The 18,880-nt window shown below is 46.8% G+C and overlaps 1 long non-coding RNA gene across 4 annotated transcripts; it reads right to left on the bottom strand.

The window, feature by feature from the left end:
• Window positions 1-4,892: 4,892 nt before the first annotated feature.
• On the bottom strand, window positions 4,893-11,334 carry LOC128073322 (uncharacterized). 4 transcript variants are annotated; one of them, XR_008202675.1, is made up of 4 exons: window positions 11,092-11,334; window positions 9,636-9,776; window positions 7,751-7,877; window positions 4,893-6,935 (listed from the first exon to the last, which is right to left on the bottom strand). It is a non-coding gene; the product is annotated as an uncharacterized LOC128073322 (long non-coding RNA). The 4 variants fall into 4 exon arrangements; XR_008202673.1 differs by lacking the exon at window positions 9,636-9,776; XR_008202674.1 differs by lacking the exon at window positions 11,092-11,334 and having other exon boundaries at window positions 9,636-10,048.
• Between the last annotated feature and the right edge of the window lie 7,546 nt (window positions 11,335-18,880).

The raw sequence follows: 18,880 nt of genomic DNA, 5'->3' as shown, positions 1-18,880 counted from the left end.
GAGAAGGGCCAGAGAGATCACAAAGAGTGGTGCCAGGTTTGGCTGTGAAATTGATCAGACAGCACATCCCCAAAAAGGGTCCTGTTTCCACCCTCTCCATTGCTTTTATAAACATCCAGCTCCATTGACCTTCATAGTAATAATTATGGCTTGCACCTGGGTAAATGACAAAAGCATAAGCTCTGTCATTGGTTTTAATTGATTCCTCTTTTACAGCCTTTTGTAATTAATGCCAAGAACACTGTCACAGAACCTGTGCCCAAGGCTTCCATGGATAAGGCCCTGCCCATGGAGCTCCCCTGCTGGGTGTAAATCAGAGAAACAGAGAAATCAAAGGAAAAATTGCCCATAGTGACAGAGCAAAGGAACACAAACTGGGTCTTCTGATTCCCATGGTGTCTTACCCTGACTTGGAAAACACCTGCAGAAAGTTGGAAAGGGCTCAGAGCTGTGAGGTCTGGAGATGCTGCCATGGGGCTGAGAGCAGACGCTGCCCTGGGAGGGAGGTTTCTGCACACAAAGGGTCTTTTGTCTGATAACAGAAGCAAAGTGATCGTCCACAGTGTGGAGTGGAAGTGGGAAGAATTCTGACTAGAAAATGGAGCTGTGTTTCCTCAGGCGGGGGGTTAAAGGTCTCAGATGGAAGCATGGAGCTCTTCCATTGCTTGGCACAGTTAACTCAGAGCCAAGAGCCTTTCCAAAAGAAGCTTCCTGGCTCCTCCACACGTTACAGGTGAGATGTCACTGTGTGATAGATTTTCACCTTATCTTTCTGTAGGAATTGCCTAGGGATCCCACCTACAGCAGCTGGGGCTGAATTTCTCTATTGAAGTCAACACAAAGGAAGGCAAAAATGGTTGTTTCTTGGGAAATTGGCCCAATCCAGAAGATGGACACTATGGGTGGAGACAGCTGGACAGAGATGCTCCCTGCCATACATCCAGCCTGCCAGTGGCTTCTCATTGCCATTTTTCTTCCCTTAAAAAGCGAAAATATTTTGGGAAAGTAGCTCCTTTTTGCTGCAAGTTTATCCAACATATCGTCCAAAGTGGCTTCGGGCCGCTATCAGACACAGCTCCAAAACAGTGCATCTAAATGAACACATTTCCTCCTGCTTCATTACCAACTTCTGAGACTTCCCTGGTGAGGATCCCAGCTCAGCTGAGCTCTATTTCCACGGGGAGAGGCACAGGAGAGACAGACGTGCTCCTTTAAGGCAGGGCTCCACGCACCTCGGGCAGAGCATCACCGGAACGTGATGCAGCAGTTGCTAAGGTAACAGCACCAACATATTTTTTCATGAATAGCAAAGCAAATTGTCATGGAAGAGTAAAACCCACACGCGTTGCCAGGATATGTGTTCTGTTGCCCCGGGGTTACAAGTATTTACAGGCTGTTATATATTTTTTCTCTCCCAACTTGAAGAACGCTCCTGTGTGTGCCCATGTACTGCTGATGTCCAGGAACACCTCGGTTGCAGCTGCCTTTGTTCACTTCCAACCCAGGCATAAAACAGAGGTGGTGCATTTGGCCAAAGCATTTGGCAGGGGACTTCATTTGGGTCTTCCAAAATGCCCCCACGTACAGTTCTTTGCTTCACTCTTTGGCTGACCTTGGTTTATGCCTCCTAATTGTATTAGGCTGCTGATTCGGGGTCAGCAATGCTGTGTCCCACGTGTTTTACTTGCTGTGTTAGCATTAGGGGTTCAAAATGCACCCGAAGGACTGAGGAAAAGAAAAACAAGATGCATGTATGGATCTGAAAAGACGGCTTGCTTTTTTCTAAGTTTTAGAAAACAACTCTCATTCTCTGCAGCTCTTCACCTCCCAGCTCAGAAGCAGGTGGAGGAGCAGACTGCCAGACTTCAATCCGTCACCTAATGCTTTGGGGAGACCAAGTGAGAACAGGTCAGCAACCAGCAGTGCACATCAGGAATGGTGAGAACCAGCCTCTTGCATTAGAAACCAGAAATAAAACAGCAGCTGAAGAACTGTGGAAGTGCAGAAGATGAATAGGAAGGGAGCTGGAACAGAGCACTGTGTGGTTGCAGGATTTTCCTTCAACACAAACTATGGGGAATGCAGACCTTTTGCTTTTGTGCCCTGTGAATTCCTGGAGCCTTTACAGGTGTATCCAACATTTCCAGGTGGTAGCACAGCTAGTTCCACTGGAGGCATTGCCTTGCCCTTTGTTTTTGGTATGTTGTATTTTTAACTCATCAGACGCTTCTATCCAAGCCTCACAGTTGGAAATTTTGTTTTAAAGAGCAGAACAATGCCTTTTCTGGTCTGAAAATAATTCAAGGACGTGAGCAAGAAGGATAAAACCTCAGCCAGGCCACGCACTTTGCAAACATCCCTTCCTTCCTGGCACTGAACAATGGCTTTGCGTTTGCTTCTTTTGTGCCTAATAGATTCTCTTCAAAAGAAAAGCAAATCCTCCTTAGCTGATTCAAAAGGGTTGAACTCATCCTACGATCAATGCTTGCTGGCTACAAACTCCTTAGCTGTCCCAGCCAGGCAAAAACCCCCCCAGCATGGTTTCAATGTTTCAGGCACCTGAAGAGAACCCAAACTTTCCACCATGTTATTGTATCAACAGGTGGGGTCAACAGGAGGGTAATGGCAAACATCAGAGTCTCATTGAGCACGATTCACACTGGGAGGATTGCCTGTGCAGCTCAGCCTGATTGCTTCAAAATAGCACAGGATTGTGGTGAGCTTCTTGAGAAGCCACTTGCTCCGTGAGAGCTTTCAGGGAGAAAAAGAGTGGCTGGGAAGGGTTGGAGTCACACTGCTGTGCAAAGTTTACCTCTTCCCATTCATCTGCAGCACGTGGATCACAGACCGAATGCTATTATGGGGCTTCCAAGTGCCCTCCTGCACCTTCCATGGAGGGAAGGCAGTGCTTGCTGCTGCCCAGGGCTCTGCTTGCTCAGGTGTTTTGTAGCTAATGGGAAGAAACCTCATTAAGAAACACAGATAAATAGGGGGAAAAAAAGAAAAAAGAAAAAAGAAAAAGAAAGAAAAAGAGAAACAATGCACTCCTGAAGCGATATTGACTCATTGGGGGGGAAGTGCAGACAACAGCTTTTGTTGCTAAAAAGACCCGGGTTTGTGCTGCTTTGGGTTCAGCATTTTAGCCAACTGTTAGGAACTTCAGAGTAAATCTCAGCATTTCCCAGGGCCCAGATTGCACATTGGACCATATACCCTGAAATGTTTTTATTTAATTTGAGTCCACATTATGCTGCCTACATATGGTGACACACACATTTCATTTTATGTAGCAGATGCTGCTTTGCTATTGAGAATGTAATATACTGAGTATATTATAGTATCATTTGGTTTAGGGTAACGGCAGTGTTTCTTAATTCTGATTAGCCTTAATTTTAAACCTGATTTCCTAAGGAAATGAAGCTTACGAGATCCTGTTCTCTGTGCATGTGGTGCGTGATGTGCATCCCTCTCTTGTCCATCGTTCTCCCATTTCTTTCGAGTTCACCCACCATCCTCGAAGCAGAGTGGGAAAACCTGGGTTGTTTCCCCTAACTCTGCACAAAAAGGCTTCACAGGGGAGATGGAGTTTACCAGCCAGGCACAGGAGTCCTGGGGAACTCAGCTGACAGAGCACTTTCCCCTAAATTGTAGGCATGTATAAAAATCAAGGAGCTGAGAGTAATGAGGCCACACTCCCATAGCACCCAGAAAGAGGGATCAGTCAGACTGAATTGTGCTGCTCTGCACAGAGTCAAAAGCCCATCTCGGTCTTAATTAGAAGCTAATTAAAAACTGCAAGTGATTTTCTCTTTGCTGCTCTCTCTGCTGGCCCAAAGGTTGAGCTGCAGACACTGGATTCCCACTCTGATAGCATTCACATTGCTGCAGGGCAGCCCCAGATTGAGCACCAAACATGATGCAACTTGGCAACAGCTCCAGCTCCATCCTGCTGCTTGTGTCCGACTCATCTGCTCCCATTTTCAGATGTTTTCCTCAGAATTCACACTTGGGTTGGCTGAGATCTTTTTAGAGGCAGCAGGGCACAGCTGTGATTGAATTGCACCATGACAGCCAGACGGCATTTTTAATGCAGCCAGTATTGGTAGTATTCTGTAATTCTCTGTCACTTCCCAGCAAAATATCCTGTTTAGCATGTTAAAATAGCACCCGTTCACCCTAGGAGCTGCACGGCCCCACACGCGTGAACTCTGTCTTGTTACAGCACCAATTCTGCCAAGAAGGGCCATAAACAGCACTTAGTGATGCATAATATATGAAAATGGCTCACGCTGAGCTTTTAGATACAGAAGGATTTTTTTTCTCTTAATACTATTACAAGATTCTCCTTCAGCCATTGAAGCACCGCCATAAATATTTAAAAGCTTGTTTGAAATACCCAGTCAGTGCAGAGTGAATATTTATGGCCCCCAACACCCTAACCTTTAGATTTAGGGTACGGCATACATAAACCAGCCTCATTAAACCATACACCACAGGTCAGCGTGGGGATCAGATCAGCACTTCCAAGCTCCTTCTGAACAACTAGCATCGCCAAGATTCCCAAACAGCGCAACAAACAGAGGCTGTGGTTGGACCCGGATGACTGCCCACCTTTGGGGGCAGCACAGAGATGAGCAGAGCACGGATCTGCCTCCTTTTATTCCCTTCTCTTGGGGACGCTGCCAACCCAACGTTGGCCCAAGGGACGAAACGGCAGCCAACGGCCCGGCGCTGGCCGTGGTGCTGAACGCAGAGAGCAAACGCAGCGTCGGCCGTTCCCAGAGGAGCCGCCCGTGGGTCCGGCTGCTCTCTGCTCCCTTGGATTTGTCCCTCTGTAGTGCTAAATCCCCAGTGACACAGAGCCGGGGGCGTACGGCCGACTTTGCATCTCGCTGCCTTCATTCAGGTTTTGCTAGCAGACCCGCTGTAGTTACGTACTTCAATCAGAGATTTTCAAAACCTCTCCATGTATCGCAGCTGGTGCATCTTTTTCTTTTTTTTTTGTTCAGTTTCTGGAGAATTATGACTCACACTCAGCGTTTTCAACCTAAAGCCTTGCATTTCTCCTGCACGCTCAGCCCAGATCTCTCCTCCCCCAAAGGCTGCTCAGGATGGGACTGAGACTAGAAGGAGCCAGCATCCAGGGAAGGGACTGCACAACATCTTCACACTTCTCATAATATGGCTTTAAGGGCATAAAGGCCCTTCAGATCAGCACGTACTCAGGTTTTTGAAGTGTTCCACTGTTACAGTCGCATATTTAAAACAAGTAGACACTGAGAAAATAAATGCAAAGGGTTTGAGCATGGTAAGCAGTGACCTGCAGAACCCAAAGGGTGGCACCTAGAGAAATCCCATTTGAGTCACTGAAAAAGGCAAATGGTATCAATGTTATATCTGCCCAACATCGCTCAGGGACATAGCAGGTGTGCTGGGCAGCCCTGGATTGCCACTCTGTGTTGATGGGGCCAAAAACGTGACCTATAGAAAGTCACTGGGTATTGATATCCATAATTCACAGATGCTCCTGGCAAGAACTCACAGAACGCTGTTGGCAGCTCTGCCCCGATGAAGGTGAGGGAAATCTGGCAGTGGTGAAGTGAACAAGTGCTTAAGTTTCTGGCAGTTTATGCTCCAGTTGGACCATGCGGCGAGAGTCCATGTGTTAAATAACCCAAACCCAGCACGAGTGAGCAAGGAGCAAGGCTAAAGTGCCACTTAAAGCTTAATAGGGTTGGTAACAAGTGCTGGTTACTCAGTTTGGGCAGCCACACTTAACACTTATCGCAACAGGACGTCAGATGAGCACCACTCAGCTGCCTCTTGCCACCCTGGGGGGGAGAACTGCTGTAGGGAGCATTTGCAGCTGGGTTTTGTGTGTGCTGCCATGCTTCCAAGCACAATTTTCCCATCTAGCTAGTGGTAATCAACACAGCGAAGGTACTTCTCTTGCCTTGCTGATGATGGGCTTGTTATGTTTCACACCCTCTTCTGGGAGATGTTCCTGGTCCCCTGCCCTATCATTGCCCTAATTGCCCTGCTACCAGTAAATACCTTCCAGGCATATGCCTCAGATGATCCATGGGAATTGAACTTTTTTTTTTTTCCCTGATATTTCTAGCTTTGTTAGCTGGAATTGATTCTGCTTCTATGTTAACTGGAAAATAAACAAAACCCCAGCCAAGCTGGCTGCATGCCTATTGCTGGGAACCTGCTGAAAAAGATGAAAGATCCAATATTGCAATTAATAGGTCCACAGGGGTGCTTTGAGAAGTGCTCCAGTGTCCTCACATTGCCATAACGCCTTGCAATGCCCTCAGTGCTCCCTTCCAGACCCAAACAAAAGCTGCTGCAGATAATCCTGCACTACCCGGGCTTGCTCCCTGTTGGGAACCACAAGGATCTGCCTTTCTCCTCCTGTTAGTGTTCTCCCAAGGCTGCTGACAGCCTGCAGAGTCACAAGGGAAAGTAGGGACATCTTTTCCCACTCTCTCTGTCTAGGTTCCTTGTTTCCTGTAGTTTGGGGAGTCAGAGAATAAAAGCAATACTCATTTCTTCCTACATAATGGTTGGGAAGTGCTCAGACGGGCAGTTACACTGATCACAAAAGGCTTTTGTGGGTGGTGGAAGGACTCAGGCATACAGAAATGAGTGCTGGCTCTGTGGAGTTAAGACTTGTTGGGATCCAGCTCCCATTTGTGGTGGCAAAAGCAAGGAAAAAAATTGGATCTGTGAATTTAGACCTCTTGACGTTTCAGAAGAATCTCTCCTCCTCTTCTTCCCAGCTCCTTCCTTCCCTGCTTCTGGGAGCCTCTTCTTTGCAGAGGGAAAGGTTTTCTCAAAGACATCCAAAGGAATACCCAAGGAGCCTTGGGAGCCTCTCTGGCTGCTCTGGATTCGTGCTTTCCGTGCTCCAAATCCTGAGTTTTCAGTGCCTGCATAGGAAATGGCAAGGAGCTGATGGAGTGAAACCATTTGCAGGAAGGCAGAAGGTTATGTGCATCAGAGCCAGCCCTTATGGGTGTTTGACTAGCAGCTGTTCGTAGGCACTCAGCACATTAACAAGGCTGCCGCCACTTATTATGCAATGATCATTTTAAACCCTCTCCTTTTATTCCTCTCACTCCACGAGAACCCAAATGGAGCAATAAAACTCCCACCTGAGGGGGACAACTAATTACCTTTACGATTTGTCCCTGAGCCTGCTGCTCTCACTGCTGGGAAGCCAGCACCCAGGGCTTTGACTGTGCTCCATAGGGTGATCAGCACAGGGACACCCCACGTCTGCTGCCTCTCAGGGTGGCAAAACCTCAATGCAGGGCTGAGGGGGACAGTTTAGAGCAATCCCATCCATATCCCCGGGCAAAACATCTCTGGATTGAAACCAGCCCCGCTTTGCTTCTCTGTCCTTGGGGGATTCCAGACTCACGCTGTGCGAGGGAAGTTAAACTGTTGTTTGCACTGGCTGAAAGGCTCTCTGATAGCAGTGTTTTTTAAAAATTAAATGCTTGTGTCCAATTGTATTTGCATTGTATGATGTCCTTACCCAATGCAATCACTTCAAATCACTGTTCTTCAAATCCTCAGGGACGTCTGCAGTGAGCAGAGGGCCCAGGTCAAGTATAAACCTTCTGGTTTATTTGGGAATGTGTGTGTCAGTGTTACCATTGCATTAATGAACCATGTAAATCACAGCCAGTTGTTAAATAACGGACAGGAGGAGGAGGGGAAGGCAGAAAGGATTTCGTACCTCTTACAAGGAGAGTTTTGCAGTGACAAGAAAAATCTGTGTCAGTGTTGCAACTCGCCAGCTTGGAGGACATAAGTTTCCCATCAAATATTGTTTTTTCAGAGGCTCTTGCTGCTCCCAGGAGATTCTGCAGAAATTTGTAGAGCCCAACGTTAGCATGCTTTTAGATGGGTATTGCAGAAGGATAATGTGAATGGAAATTTCAGATGATTAAGAGAAAAAAAAAAAAGATGCAAGCTGCTTGTTTTCTTCTTTAACCTGCATTGGGATGCAAGGGTCAGAGTGACATCCATCACCGACTCCCAAACTCACAGCCATGTCCCTGGTTTGTCAGTCACCCTTTGGTTTGCACGTGAACAAACCTGCTGAGAGGGGATCTCTTATTTCCATCTAATACATAGCTATTACTTCAATATTAAAGGAAAACATAAGGGGAAGCTGGACCACCAGGCACGTTGCTTGGCTGCAATTGTGAATCTTCACTGCTGCAGACGCACAAGACCTTTGTACAGCTCAAATCTGCTCCTATTCCTGCTCCCTTCCCTGAGAACACAAGCCAGGTCTGTGTAAGGCAGAACTGTTATTTCAGTTACCATTCTCCTAAGTCACCTTCACTTAGGAGATAGTGAAGGAGGGAGCAGTAAATGCAGGAGAAGCATTGGGGCAAGAGCAGAACTAAGCTCGCTGGGAACTTTCAAACTCACCATCTCTTTCCTACAACAGATGAATTGTATCATAGGAAGGAGGAGAGAAAATACAGGAACTGCAAGAGTGCTTTTTCTATTTTGCCCCTTGATGCTACTGGTACACCAGCCTCCTATAGAGAGCAACAGCCCTGGTTTGGAGCCTGACGGAACCATGACTTGGGCTGCCCTAATTGCCTTCCCCTATTCATTCACCCAGAGCCCTATTTATTTCACTTAGCATCCCTCCATCCACACAAACTCACTGCACAAACCCAATCCATTTCCATCTCTGCTGGCCCATGGTGCACAGCACTGCTGCACCTTTTTCTTCCTATTCCAAAGTTGACACTTGCAAATACATGCATTTATACATCATACCATCTACTGCTGAGGTGTTTGGTTTTTTTTAAACCAAGCTAGACTGAAACAGATACTCATTTTTCTATGTAATAGTGAGATGCCATCAATGCCTCAAGTTGCACATTTTGCATCTGCAGGAGCCAAGTAGTTATATGCTGTAATGATGAACCATCAGCTGAGACATTGCAGAGTGACAGGGACATTCTGCATTTTACAGCTGTTTGAAAACAGTCCCTGGTCAATAAGCACTGATTTTCTCAGGAGGAGGAGACCCGGTTTGCAACTGATATATTCAGGGAAGCAGCAAGCTTGGAGCTGGTGCAACGCTGGGCAGCAGCACGGGGTGAGATGTCACTGTGTTGGAAATTGCCAACAATCCGTTCCATTGATCTTCCCCTAGATGTGGCTCACTGAGAACTGGAGTTGGAGAAGTGTAATAATAACAGGATTTTCTATTTTCTCCACTAAGATTAGCAGCTCTGGAGCTCTGTTACCTTACTCCTCCTCCATGATTTAGTTTTAGCTTTTTTGCAGCAGTTGATGTTGTATAATAACACAGAGTAGGGATCATCCTCCATCCCTGAGCATGCAGGTGGCAGAGGGATGTCACCCAAGGGTTCTCTGCCTGTGCAGGCTGAACCCAACCAGCCGGGCACGAACAACAAAGCTGGATGAGACCCAATGTTTTCACTGCCTGAGCAATTCCAACTCTTGCAATGAAGCAACAGCAAGGAAGCTTTCCTCAAAAAACCCTCAGAGCTCCTCTGCTACCTCCATCTCCAAGGGGCTCAGCCCCATATTTCACTGAGAGAAGCATTGGACACTGGGTCCACTCTTACCAGAAGGGCTGAATTTGTTGATGAGCTCTTTCCAAAAATGCAAAGTTTATTAAATCCAAGAGTAAGGAGGAGACGTTTTGAAATGCTTGATAAGAAACCAGTTTCCTCTAGGCTGGCAAGGCTTCCCTTCATTTTCACCCTCTGTGGAAGATTTTAGAGTGGTAAGGATATTAAATACGTCCATGTAATGCAGCCTCAGACAGCAAAAAGGATTAAAACTCGACTCCAGAAAAGGAAAGGAAGTCAGATTACTTGTCAAAATTAAATTTGCTTTTCGATGCCGTTACTTTCTACATTAAAAAGCTCTGGGGATTAAGAGATAAAGAAGCTAAATCCAATCTGGAGACAGGCTCAGAGGGAAATGTCAGCCAGCCGGTAATCCCAGCTCTTTTCTTTAATAGGATCCTCCCAGAGTAAGAGAACGTGAGAACAATTATTTAATTCCATTCTGAATCCTACTTTTCTTATCCACCTGGCTCAGCATCACTGTTACAGTGGTAAATCAACCTGTGGCCCGAACCTCACAGCTCCACGCACGTTGTGCTTTCCCATCTGTGGGGTTATTTTTTGTGTATTTTGGTTTGTTTTTAAGAGTAATAAATAAAGCACACAGTACAATGAAGAAGATAAAGTCACAGCCATAGAGAACAAATCGCAGTGTGCCCCAGCATCCCAGCACCAATAAGCCAGTAACCATGGTTGCACCATTCTCTGCAAGGACATCTATTCACACAGACACACATGCATTGACTCAGAGGATGATTTAATTCTTCAACACGATACAAAAGATGGGAAAATCTCTACACTACCCAAATCACCGATTGATTCACAGTGAAGATTCCTTTGAACCAAGCACCAGGCAAAGGTCTTCAGCTACTACTACAGATTGGCATCAGCAGCCAGTAAACACCAGAGTGCTTTACAGCCTCATGAGAACCCTACAGCAAAGGTAGCAAAGCACATATTGTCAAGGGATGAAGTGGATGCCCCATCCCTGGAGACATCTGAGGCCAAGGAACAGCACTCTGAGCACCTTGTGGAGCTGTGGGGTCCGTGTTCATTCCAGGAAGTGGGACCAGATGACCTTTAAGGGTTCCTTCCAAGCCAAACCATTCTATGACACTTACACAAGATGTTCTTATGCTATGACACTTACAACAGATGTTCTAATTGCCAAAGACAGGTAAAACATGGCCATAGAGGAGGGTCTGGTTTAACAAAGACCCTGATTATTCCTAGAGTTCAAGAGACAGGCAAAAAACAAATACTCAATAGAAGTTTTACTCATAGTAAGAGAAATAAAGAAATCATGCACCAAAGTTCAACTGAATGCATGTGTAACACAATGGAAATGCAACAATGACAGCAAAGCAGAAAAATCCCAAGCTACAGTGAGCGGGGATCCACTCAAATACAACAGCCATTAACAGAAATAGCAGGGAATAAAGCTGCTCACCTTCAGAAGGCCTCAGATATGTAAGGATCTCTAGAGAAGCATCTTTGCCACTACTGCCAACACTTAAATGAGACCTGGGTAGGGGTGGATCCTGGCTCCAGCCCTTCAAGTCACTCAGTGCATTGCACACACCTGAGCTCCTCTGGGCTGGCCCTGCCTTCCACCAGGTGCTCAATCACAGCTTCAAGCAGTGACTTAACATTTTCACTACAATATGTGAGAAACTGTGGGTCAAAAACTATTCATCTGGAGATTCTCTTCTTCTCTGAAAAAGAATAAATAAATTATATATTAAAAACAAAACAAAAAAAAACACAAACAAACAAACAGCCATTGGAAGAAGTGATGGTGCTCCACCAGGAAGGAGAAAAGCAAAGGCTCTACCACAGCCCAGTAACTTCTGTTACTTCCTACTAGGATGTCATAGGGGTCAGCAGGAGCAGGGCTGACAGCTTCCACCTGGCCTTGAACATCAGCACTGCCAGACCCTGGGGACCCCCAGCACCTCCCATCCACAATCAAAGGCTCGTCTGTATCCTTCACATCACCAAACCCACACACACACACATCAAAAGGACAACAGGGCCACTTGCAGCATCTTCAGATGCCAGAGCCCAAAGGTATGATAATTTAAACAAATAACAAGGGGCAGTGAAGGGAATAAACTGCAGCAAGGCCAGCCAAGTGGATGCACTTGAAGGGCTTGTGGAGCTGGCAATGCAGGTTGCATAGCACAGGAAATGTTCTGGGTGACATCGTGCTCTGGGATGCCACAGCCAGCTGAACCACTGCCAGTCATACCCAACAAAGCCAAGGCAGCCCTTCATGCCTGATGCATGCTTATTTTTATTTTTAATTAAACTAGCTGTAGGGAAATATAACATTTTCCTTCAGTAATTCATCCCCACGGTTCCCCTATTTTGTCATTTTAATTAAAGCCAGCCCCTGCCACAGTTCAGATGTTTGCAGTGATCAGTATTAAATCAAGCTCAAGCCTTAGGGACTGGTCCATTTTCTGGGTTTTGATTTTGTTTTTTTTCTTTTGGGGGGCATTCACAGCCAAAAACAAACAAACAAACAGGATCTGGGGCTGAATGCCTGAAAAGGATAACACAGCTAGCATGAATCTCCCTGACACTGTCCCCATCTCACATGCAGTTCATGAGTCCAGTGGGCACAGAGAGAGAGCAGCACCATGCCCCAGATTTCAGCCTAGGCATTCCCATAGCTGAGCTGTATTTATTTTTTTTGCCCAGGTACCCTATTTCAATTTTTCTTTGGAGAATGACTCTTGGTTTTAATTGCTTCTCATTAAACCCGCTGTTACCCTTCACCTTGCATACACAGAGCAATAGACAATTGTCACTACTACAATATAAAGGAGACAAAGGGAGCTCAATTGCCCGCCCCAGACCTGGCTCTGGTCATCCTTCCCTCCCTAGCAATTGTGCTATTTTGCAGCTGGGACTTTCCTTAGTGCCCAGCCTGAACCTGCTTTTCTTCCAGGTTAAATAAATTGCCCAGAGCTGCTTTGATCATTGTTGCTGTTTTAATCAGGAGTTGTAAGGTATTCAGTGTTTTTGTTAAATGTACAGCTTCAGAGAGAGGTAGTTGCATGGGACTCGTGCATTTCGCCTTAAATAAAGCTCTCGTTGTTAGCTTTTATAGTGTCAGAGCAAAGGTGGAAAAGCATGACCTATGAATCAGCTAATGGCTCAGAAACAGAGAAAGGAAGGAAAGACGAAAAGTACCCAGGAAAGGTTTGTTAAGTCTTCTTTTTCTCTTTTTTTTCCCCTCATGGTTGAGTGCTTTTTCTGCACTCAATTCAGAGAATTCCCCAGTAGCACTCAGTGTTTTGGACAACCAGTGGAGCCCAGAAGCTCACCATTGCCATGTCTTGAATTTGGCTCCCAGCTGCAGGATTAGCACAGTGCCAGCGCTGACTGCGAGTCCCTCAATGTTTTCTGACTCTGAAAGGAGCCCCAAGGGCAGCACCCACCCTGCAGCCCCCTGAGGAATCAGCTCATTTTAAAGAACACCCCAAACGTTTGGGGAGAGAAAGCAATAGAGACCAACCCCTCCATGCCCCTGACCCGGGGGGGAACGTGGGGCTGGGAGAACGCGGTTACCCAAGAAATAAAAATTGAAGGCAAAAAAAAAAGAAGAAAAAAAGAAAGAAAACATGCATGTACTCATGTACAAATAACAGAAATCTCCCCCTGAGCTTTCCAATTGCCGTGACAGACGGGCACAGTGCAGGAGGATGCTTGGAGCTCCGCTGCGGCGCGGAGGAGAGCGGTGGCCAAGGGGGGAAGTGAGAAGCGGGCAGTACTGCCAGCCCCGGCTGCTGAGCCCGAGCAGATGGAGGAACAGGAGGGAGCACTGCAGAGTGAGTCAAGATTGTGATTTTGCACAGGAGAAAACCGTTCTTCTCAAAAGCAGGGAAGAAAAAAAGAAATAAGGTTGTCTCGTCTACAAGCCTTCAAGATCATGGCAGTCACAAGTCTGCTACAAGTCAAAGCTATGGGAATGGGGAGTCACGCAGCCAGAAACAGGATTGCTGATTTTTATCTCTCATCCCATACACAGACAAAGGAGGAGAGCAGCTGCAGCCACTCTGTGCCCTGCTCAGGCTTAAACGAAGCACATGTGAGAGGCCACATCCAGTCACTGCCCACCTACCTCACCTTGACCCCTAGAAAATAGGATCACTGCACCAAAAAAAAGTTGAAATCTATTTACCAAGACCCCAGAGAAATAGCTACCGCCTCCAACTGCCAAACAAAGAAGAAAAAGAGAAGGAACAAAATAATTGCACTAGCCTAGAAATGCAGGAAAAACCCCAAACGCTTCTCCTTTCTTTTACCCAGGCTTCTACAGCCCCCTTTTTAATGACTCGGTACTTAATTAATAGTCATTATAGTTATTCATCACACCTGATTCAGGCTTGGCTATGACAAGCTGTGGGGGCTTTATTACAGAGGAATGTGATTTAACCCCTTCCCTACCCAGCACTTCTGAACTGCTCCCTGCTCTTCTCCTAGGATCTGATCAATGTTTTTATCACTAGCCATACATCTTCCTGTGTCCTTTGGCTGCATCTCATCCACCTTCCCACAAGCCATGACAACAGTTGGGCCATTGGAGCCTGAAAAGCCAGGAAAACACCCCATTAGAGTGATTTTCTGCTATACTATTTCCAGGAGCATCCAGTCCTTGAATCTCAGAAGGGAAAGCTGCTGCTAATGGGGAAGATGCAATATCTCCCTGGAGCATCTGCTCCTCTGCACCCTGGGGTTGTGATCCTTGGCTTTGTGTGCACTCCTGAATGGAGCAGCAGAAATTTCAGTCCCATAAAGCAAACTGCTCACCCCCAGGTGTGCTGTGACTGGGGTTGGGAGCAGGCACATGTGCGTGTCCATACCTGGAGCGCAGAGCTGGGAATGCTGTACTTTTGCAATGAAATACCCAGCACGGAGCAGTTTGCTGAGCTGCCACTCCTGGAGCTTCAGGGTGAAGGGCTGCACCACATACATCTGCACAGCTTTATGTGAGTGCTACAGAGATGCCTGAGAATAAATTAAATGCATCCAACTCCCCGTAGAATGATGAATCAATCTCATTTGCACATCTCACCCACAACTCTCAGAGTGCTGATGCCGAGAAAAAGTTCCTCCAAGATCCCTTTTTTTCTCCTTGGCTGTCCTCATAGATATACGCCTTCCCAACCTCCCCGAGGGTGGGCAGCCCTGTGCCAACACTGTGCTGGGAGTCCTGGTTACTTTCTCACCTGGACATCACTCCTCTCTGATCCTGTAATCTTCAGCCACCTCCAATCAGGAAGATATTTCAGTATCTTCCAGTCTACCACATTAATAGTGTGCCGTGACCCCCAAATCAGCTACTAAAAGGACTTCTGCAGAGATTTCAACTGCGAGGACTCTGGGCTCCTATGTTTTATTACAAAGGAATCCGTTTTGCATTACAAAGGCCAGCAAAGAAACCCTTTTGTGCTGGGTCTGCAGCTCCCAGCCAGGCGCTAAGATGAGCGGTATGCTGAGCTGAGAGACTAAAATATTAACGGCTCATCCCCCTTCTGCTGGCCACGTGGAAGTAATTGCCATGGAGTAAAACAGAGAAAAGATCCATTTATAGCTCTCAGAGAACATTTCTCCCTGAAGGAAGTTACCACTTCTCCACGGATGGGTAAGATTCAGCCTCCCAGCGTACTCACGATGCTTCTTTTCTCCTTCCCTCCTCTTAGAATCAGCACATTTGCTGGGCAGACAGGAATGGGGGAGAAATGCTAAGGAATGGGAAGTGATGTGCATTGCAGATCTCCGGGGCAATGCAGCTCTCCATTACCCAAAATTACAAATCAACAGAAATCTGGAGATGGGAACACGTGTGCCCCTAAGGAAGCAACTGAAGGTTAAAGCTTAGGCTCCTTTATATAGGTCAAGTACATCTCCAGCATGGAGCTGCTCAGCCAGCAGCTGAGATGCCCACTGGAGTTGGGAGATAAGGAGATAACCAGGCACAGGGTGAGGGCTGCTGATGAGCAAGAGAGCCAGGCAGCCCAGCACCATGCAGTTCATGCTGCTTTCCACCATTCACAGGCAATGAATGAAAAAAGATGATGTTGTAGCAGCTTTACAGGCTTGGCTCGCGGTACCTAGTAGGAGGAAACCTTCAAACCCCAGTGCTCGTTATGAGCCATACATCCTTGGCTGTTGTGCGTAATAGCCTGTTCCTAATGAAGCTTGAACTGAAGCCAATGAAATTGTACAAATGTAAGGGAGAGGAAAACAACGAGCCTTGTGCTTCAAGTCTGCATTAAATCTTGTCTGCCGAATAAATGTTAAATATTACAGATCGTTTCACACCTGTGGGTGATGAGAGACAACAATGCTGAGCACAGCACCTGTTGTATTTCACGTTCAGGGCCAGCACACCACCAGTTTTAGAGGCATGTATCGGAAAACACATCTCTGCACATGCTGGTAGACATGATCTGCATAGTAGCCTGTTTTTCAAAGGTTTTACACAGTCTGCTGATCCACCGTAATAAGGAGGAGCCTTTACACAAAACCTCCAGTTTATGAATGTGCCATTTCTATGCAAGGAGTATCAGACTAGATCTGGTGGCTCAGAGTGTTTTGGAAGCAGCAAATCACTGAGTACATTGTCTCCACAACCAAGCTAAATGAGACCCCGGGGAGCAGGACAGTCCACGGTCGCTGCCTCCATCATCTCCTTTGCTCTTGATGTGGCTTTTTTTTCAGTGGTTCACATGGCAATGATGCTACCATCTGTCCCAGACAGTGCAGCATCTTCCCTTCTATTGTACCCGCCAGCTTCGCAGAACCTGGGCAAGCAGAGCTGCCTGGGGGCATGCATTGTCATTTGTGCCTGAAGGTGAGATGCAGGTGCCTTCTCCCACCCATTTGTTCTTCAGGTGAGGAGCACTCAGTGCATAATCTTCTGTGACAAACGGATTTTCCCCAAGAATCCCATAAAGGACTTGGAAAGGACTTTTATGGCTTCATAAAGCACTTTGCTAACGACTTGCTTTGCCACTGCTAAATCAACTGAAATCATTTAGCACTGTCCTCTTGTAGCTTTCCACATTTGGTCCACAGAGGGGGAAAAAAAATTAAGAGTGCTGACATTTGCAAAATACATCTCAACCAATATTAGACGGTTTTAATTAAAATGACTTGCTGGGTAATGAGCTACAAGAAAAAAAAGGAATCAATCAGAGTCTTAGCACAATTAAAGCCAGCTAGCCCAGCTCTGTGCCGGCGCAGCAATTCCAGTGCTCCTGGCAAGTGGCAGCCATCAGCCTGCATGTCTTCCTTCATCCTGGCCAACCTGTCTGTAGAGCATCCTTCAAGCCATCCTGTCCATAACACAGCCTGCATCCTGGCCATCCTGTCCATAGTGCATCCTCCGTCTCTGCCATCCTGTCCATAGACCATCTTGCATTCCTGAACTGTGATGGAGTTTGTGTGTTTCATGGGGTGAACTTGTGCCAAGGGGCAGCATGGCTCCCCACAGCCCTCTCCTTTCTGCATTCCTTGCCCTTTCTCCAAAAGCAAAGCATTCCATCATAGGTGCACACAGAGCTGAGTCCTGTGCCCTCCCCTCCCAGCACAATCTTCAGGACCCGCCTCCAATCAATACCACTGGATGCCTTCAGAGAACAAGAAAAAAACAATGAGAATAGAGAGAGGGAAGAAGCACTTTGAAGGAAATGTGCTGTTTCTTCCCCTAGAGGTGCCTTTCTGGAGGTGAGGTTGTGTCACAGATTAACAGCGAGGTGAATGTTTTGCAACCTGGCTGCAAGCACTCTGTGTATTTGGAAACTGAATTACAAAATACAATGTGACCCTGTCTCCGAAGAGGGCAATTTCAGTTCTGCATTGGGGAGCAGAGCTTGGCTGTATATTCTCAAAGCAACGTGCAGCTTCTGCTCCAAAATTCGTGTAAACACCCGCCTTAGCCTCAGTGCTTCCCTAATACCAGCTCTTTGCTGAGCAGGGGTCTATTTAGAAAGCGCAGTACATGGCTTCTGCCTGCTGAAGCTCTTGTTAAGTATCAGAGCAAAATGAGCACAACTCGCTAGTAAAAGGAGCCCAGCTGACAGCACTGAGAAAAGCGCTTTTTATTCATCCTCTGAACAGGTACATTCAGGAAAGCAGCAGTAAAAGCTCTGCTTTGCTCAGCCCTGCCCTGCAGGACAATATGCAAAGGCAGAGAAGGAGCTCAGGCTCACAGGCTTTCCACCATATTCCTGCAGCTGTAACAAATAAACCATAATGGGCCTTTTTCACTCGTTCTCTCTTGTGTTTGCCTTCCAAGTTCCTATAGTGTGGAACTGCAGCAGGGATTTGGGGTGAGCCTGCAGCCAGGAATGTGGTTAACCTCTGTTTGGTTGGGCTATGAAGCAGTGCTGCATAATCACAACTCTTATGTCTTATTGCCCAGACCATTATGTGGCATGTTGCATATTGGGTGCAAAGCATTTCACCATTGTAAGTGCGTCTAAAAGAAGAGAGGGAAGAGTTAAAATTGGTTGAGATATGCCATTTTCTCCTCTCTTCAGCTCTCCTCACCCCTGCTGTGTTCAGATGCACTGCAGAGCAAACACGCCTTGCTGATTTCTAAATAAATAAGTTACTGCTGCACAAGCACCTGGGTGCCCCCTGCTTTCCCCTCCCCGACTGTTTCTCACTGGGAGCCAGCTCAGCAGGCAGCTAAATGCAGAGCAGGAGAAGCAGAGCATCTCCTGCTGCAGAGCCATGGGAGAGCTCTTCTCCCATCTCCCACTCCCTCCTGTTACTCTGTGGTGTGATGGCTGTGCAGGAGGAGCAGCCCTGGGTGAGCCTGGGTAAGGAAACCTTTCTCCTGCTCACACAGCAAAGGAGAGGAGAAAACTCCTATTTGTCCCCAGTAGCAAAGCCCACATGATCAAGGGGCCCTGAGATTCCAGCTGTCAGCAACAACTGGTGTCATGGCACAGAGCCTTTGCTTCATAATGCGGACCCAAATAATTGATAAGTGCTGCCAGAAGGATCTGAGCAAAGGCAATGCTAGCCTTCCTTATTCCAGCAATGTCTCTGGTGCACAGCCCCCTGAATCAGAAGGATGGTCACATACCTGCTTCAGCTTTAATTTTCTTAAGTAATGCATTGTTAGGAGGGAGGGGAGCTGAGGAAGTGCATCGGCAAGTCTGTGTGTAGTGATGCACTGGCTCTGAAATGTCATCGCTGTGATAGAGCTCTTC

The sequence above is a fragment of the Tympanuchus pallidicinctus genome, unplaced genomic scaffold, assembly GCF_026119805.1.
Source record: "Tympanuchus pallidicinctus isolate F22 unplaced genomic scaffold, pur_lepc_1.0 scaffold8, whole genome shotgun sequence".
NCBI lineage: Eukaryota > Metazoa > Chordata > Aves > Galliformes > Phasianidae > Tympanuchus > Tympanuchus pallidicinctus.
Note: the sequence above shows the minus strand (reverse complement) of the source record. Positions and strands in the feature narration are given on the sequence as shown.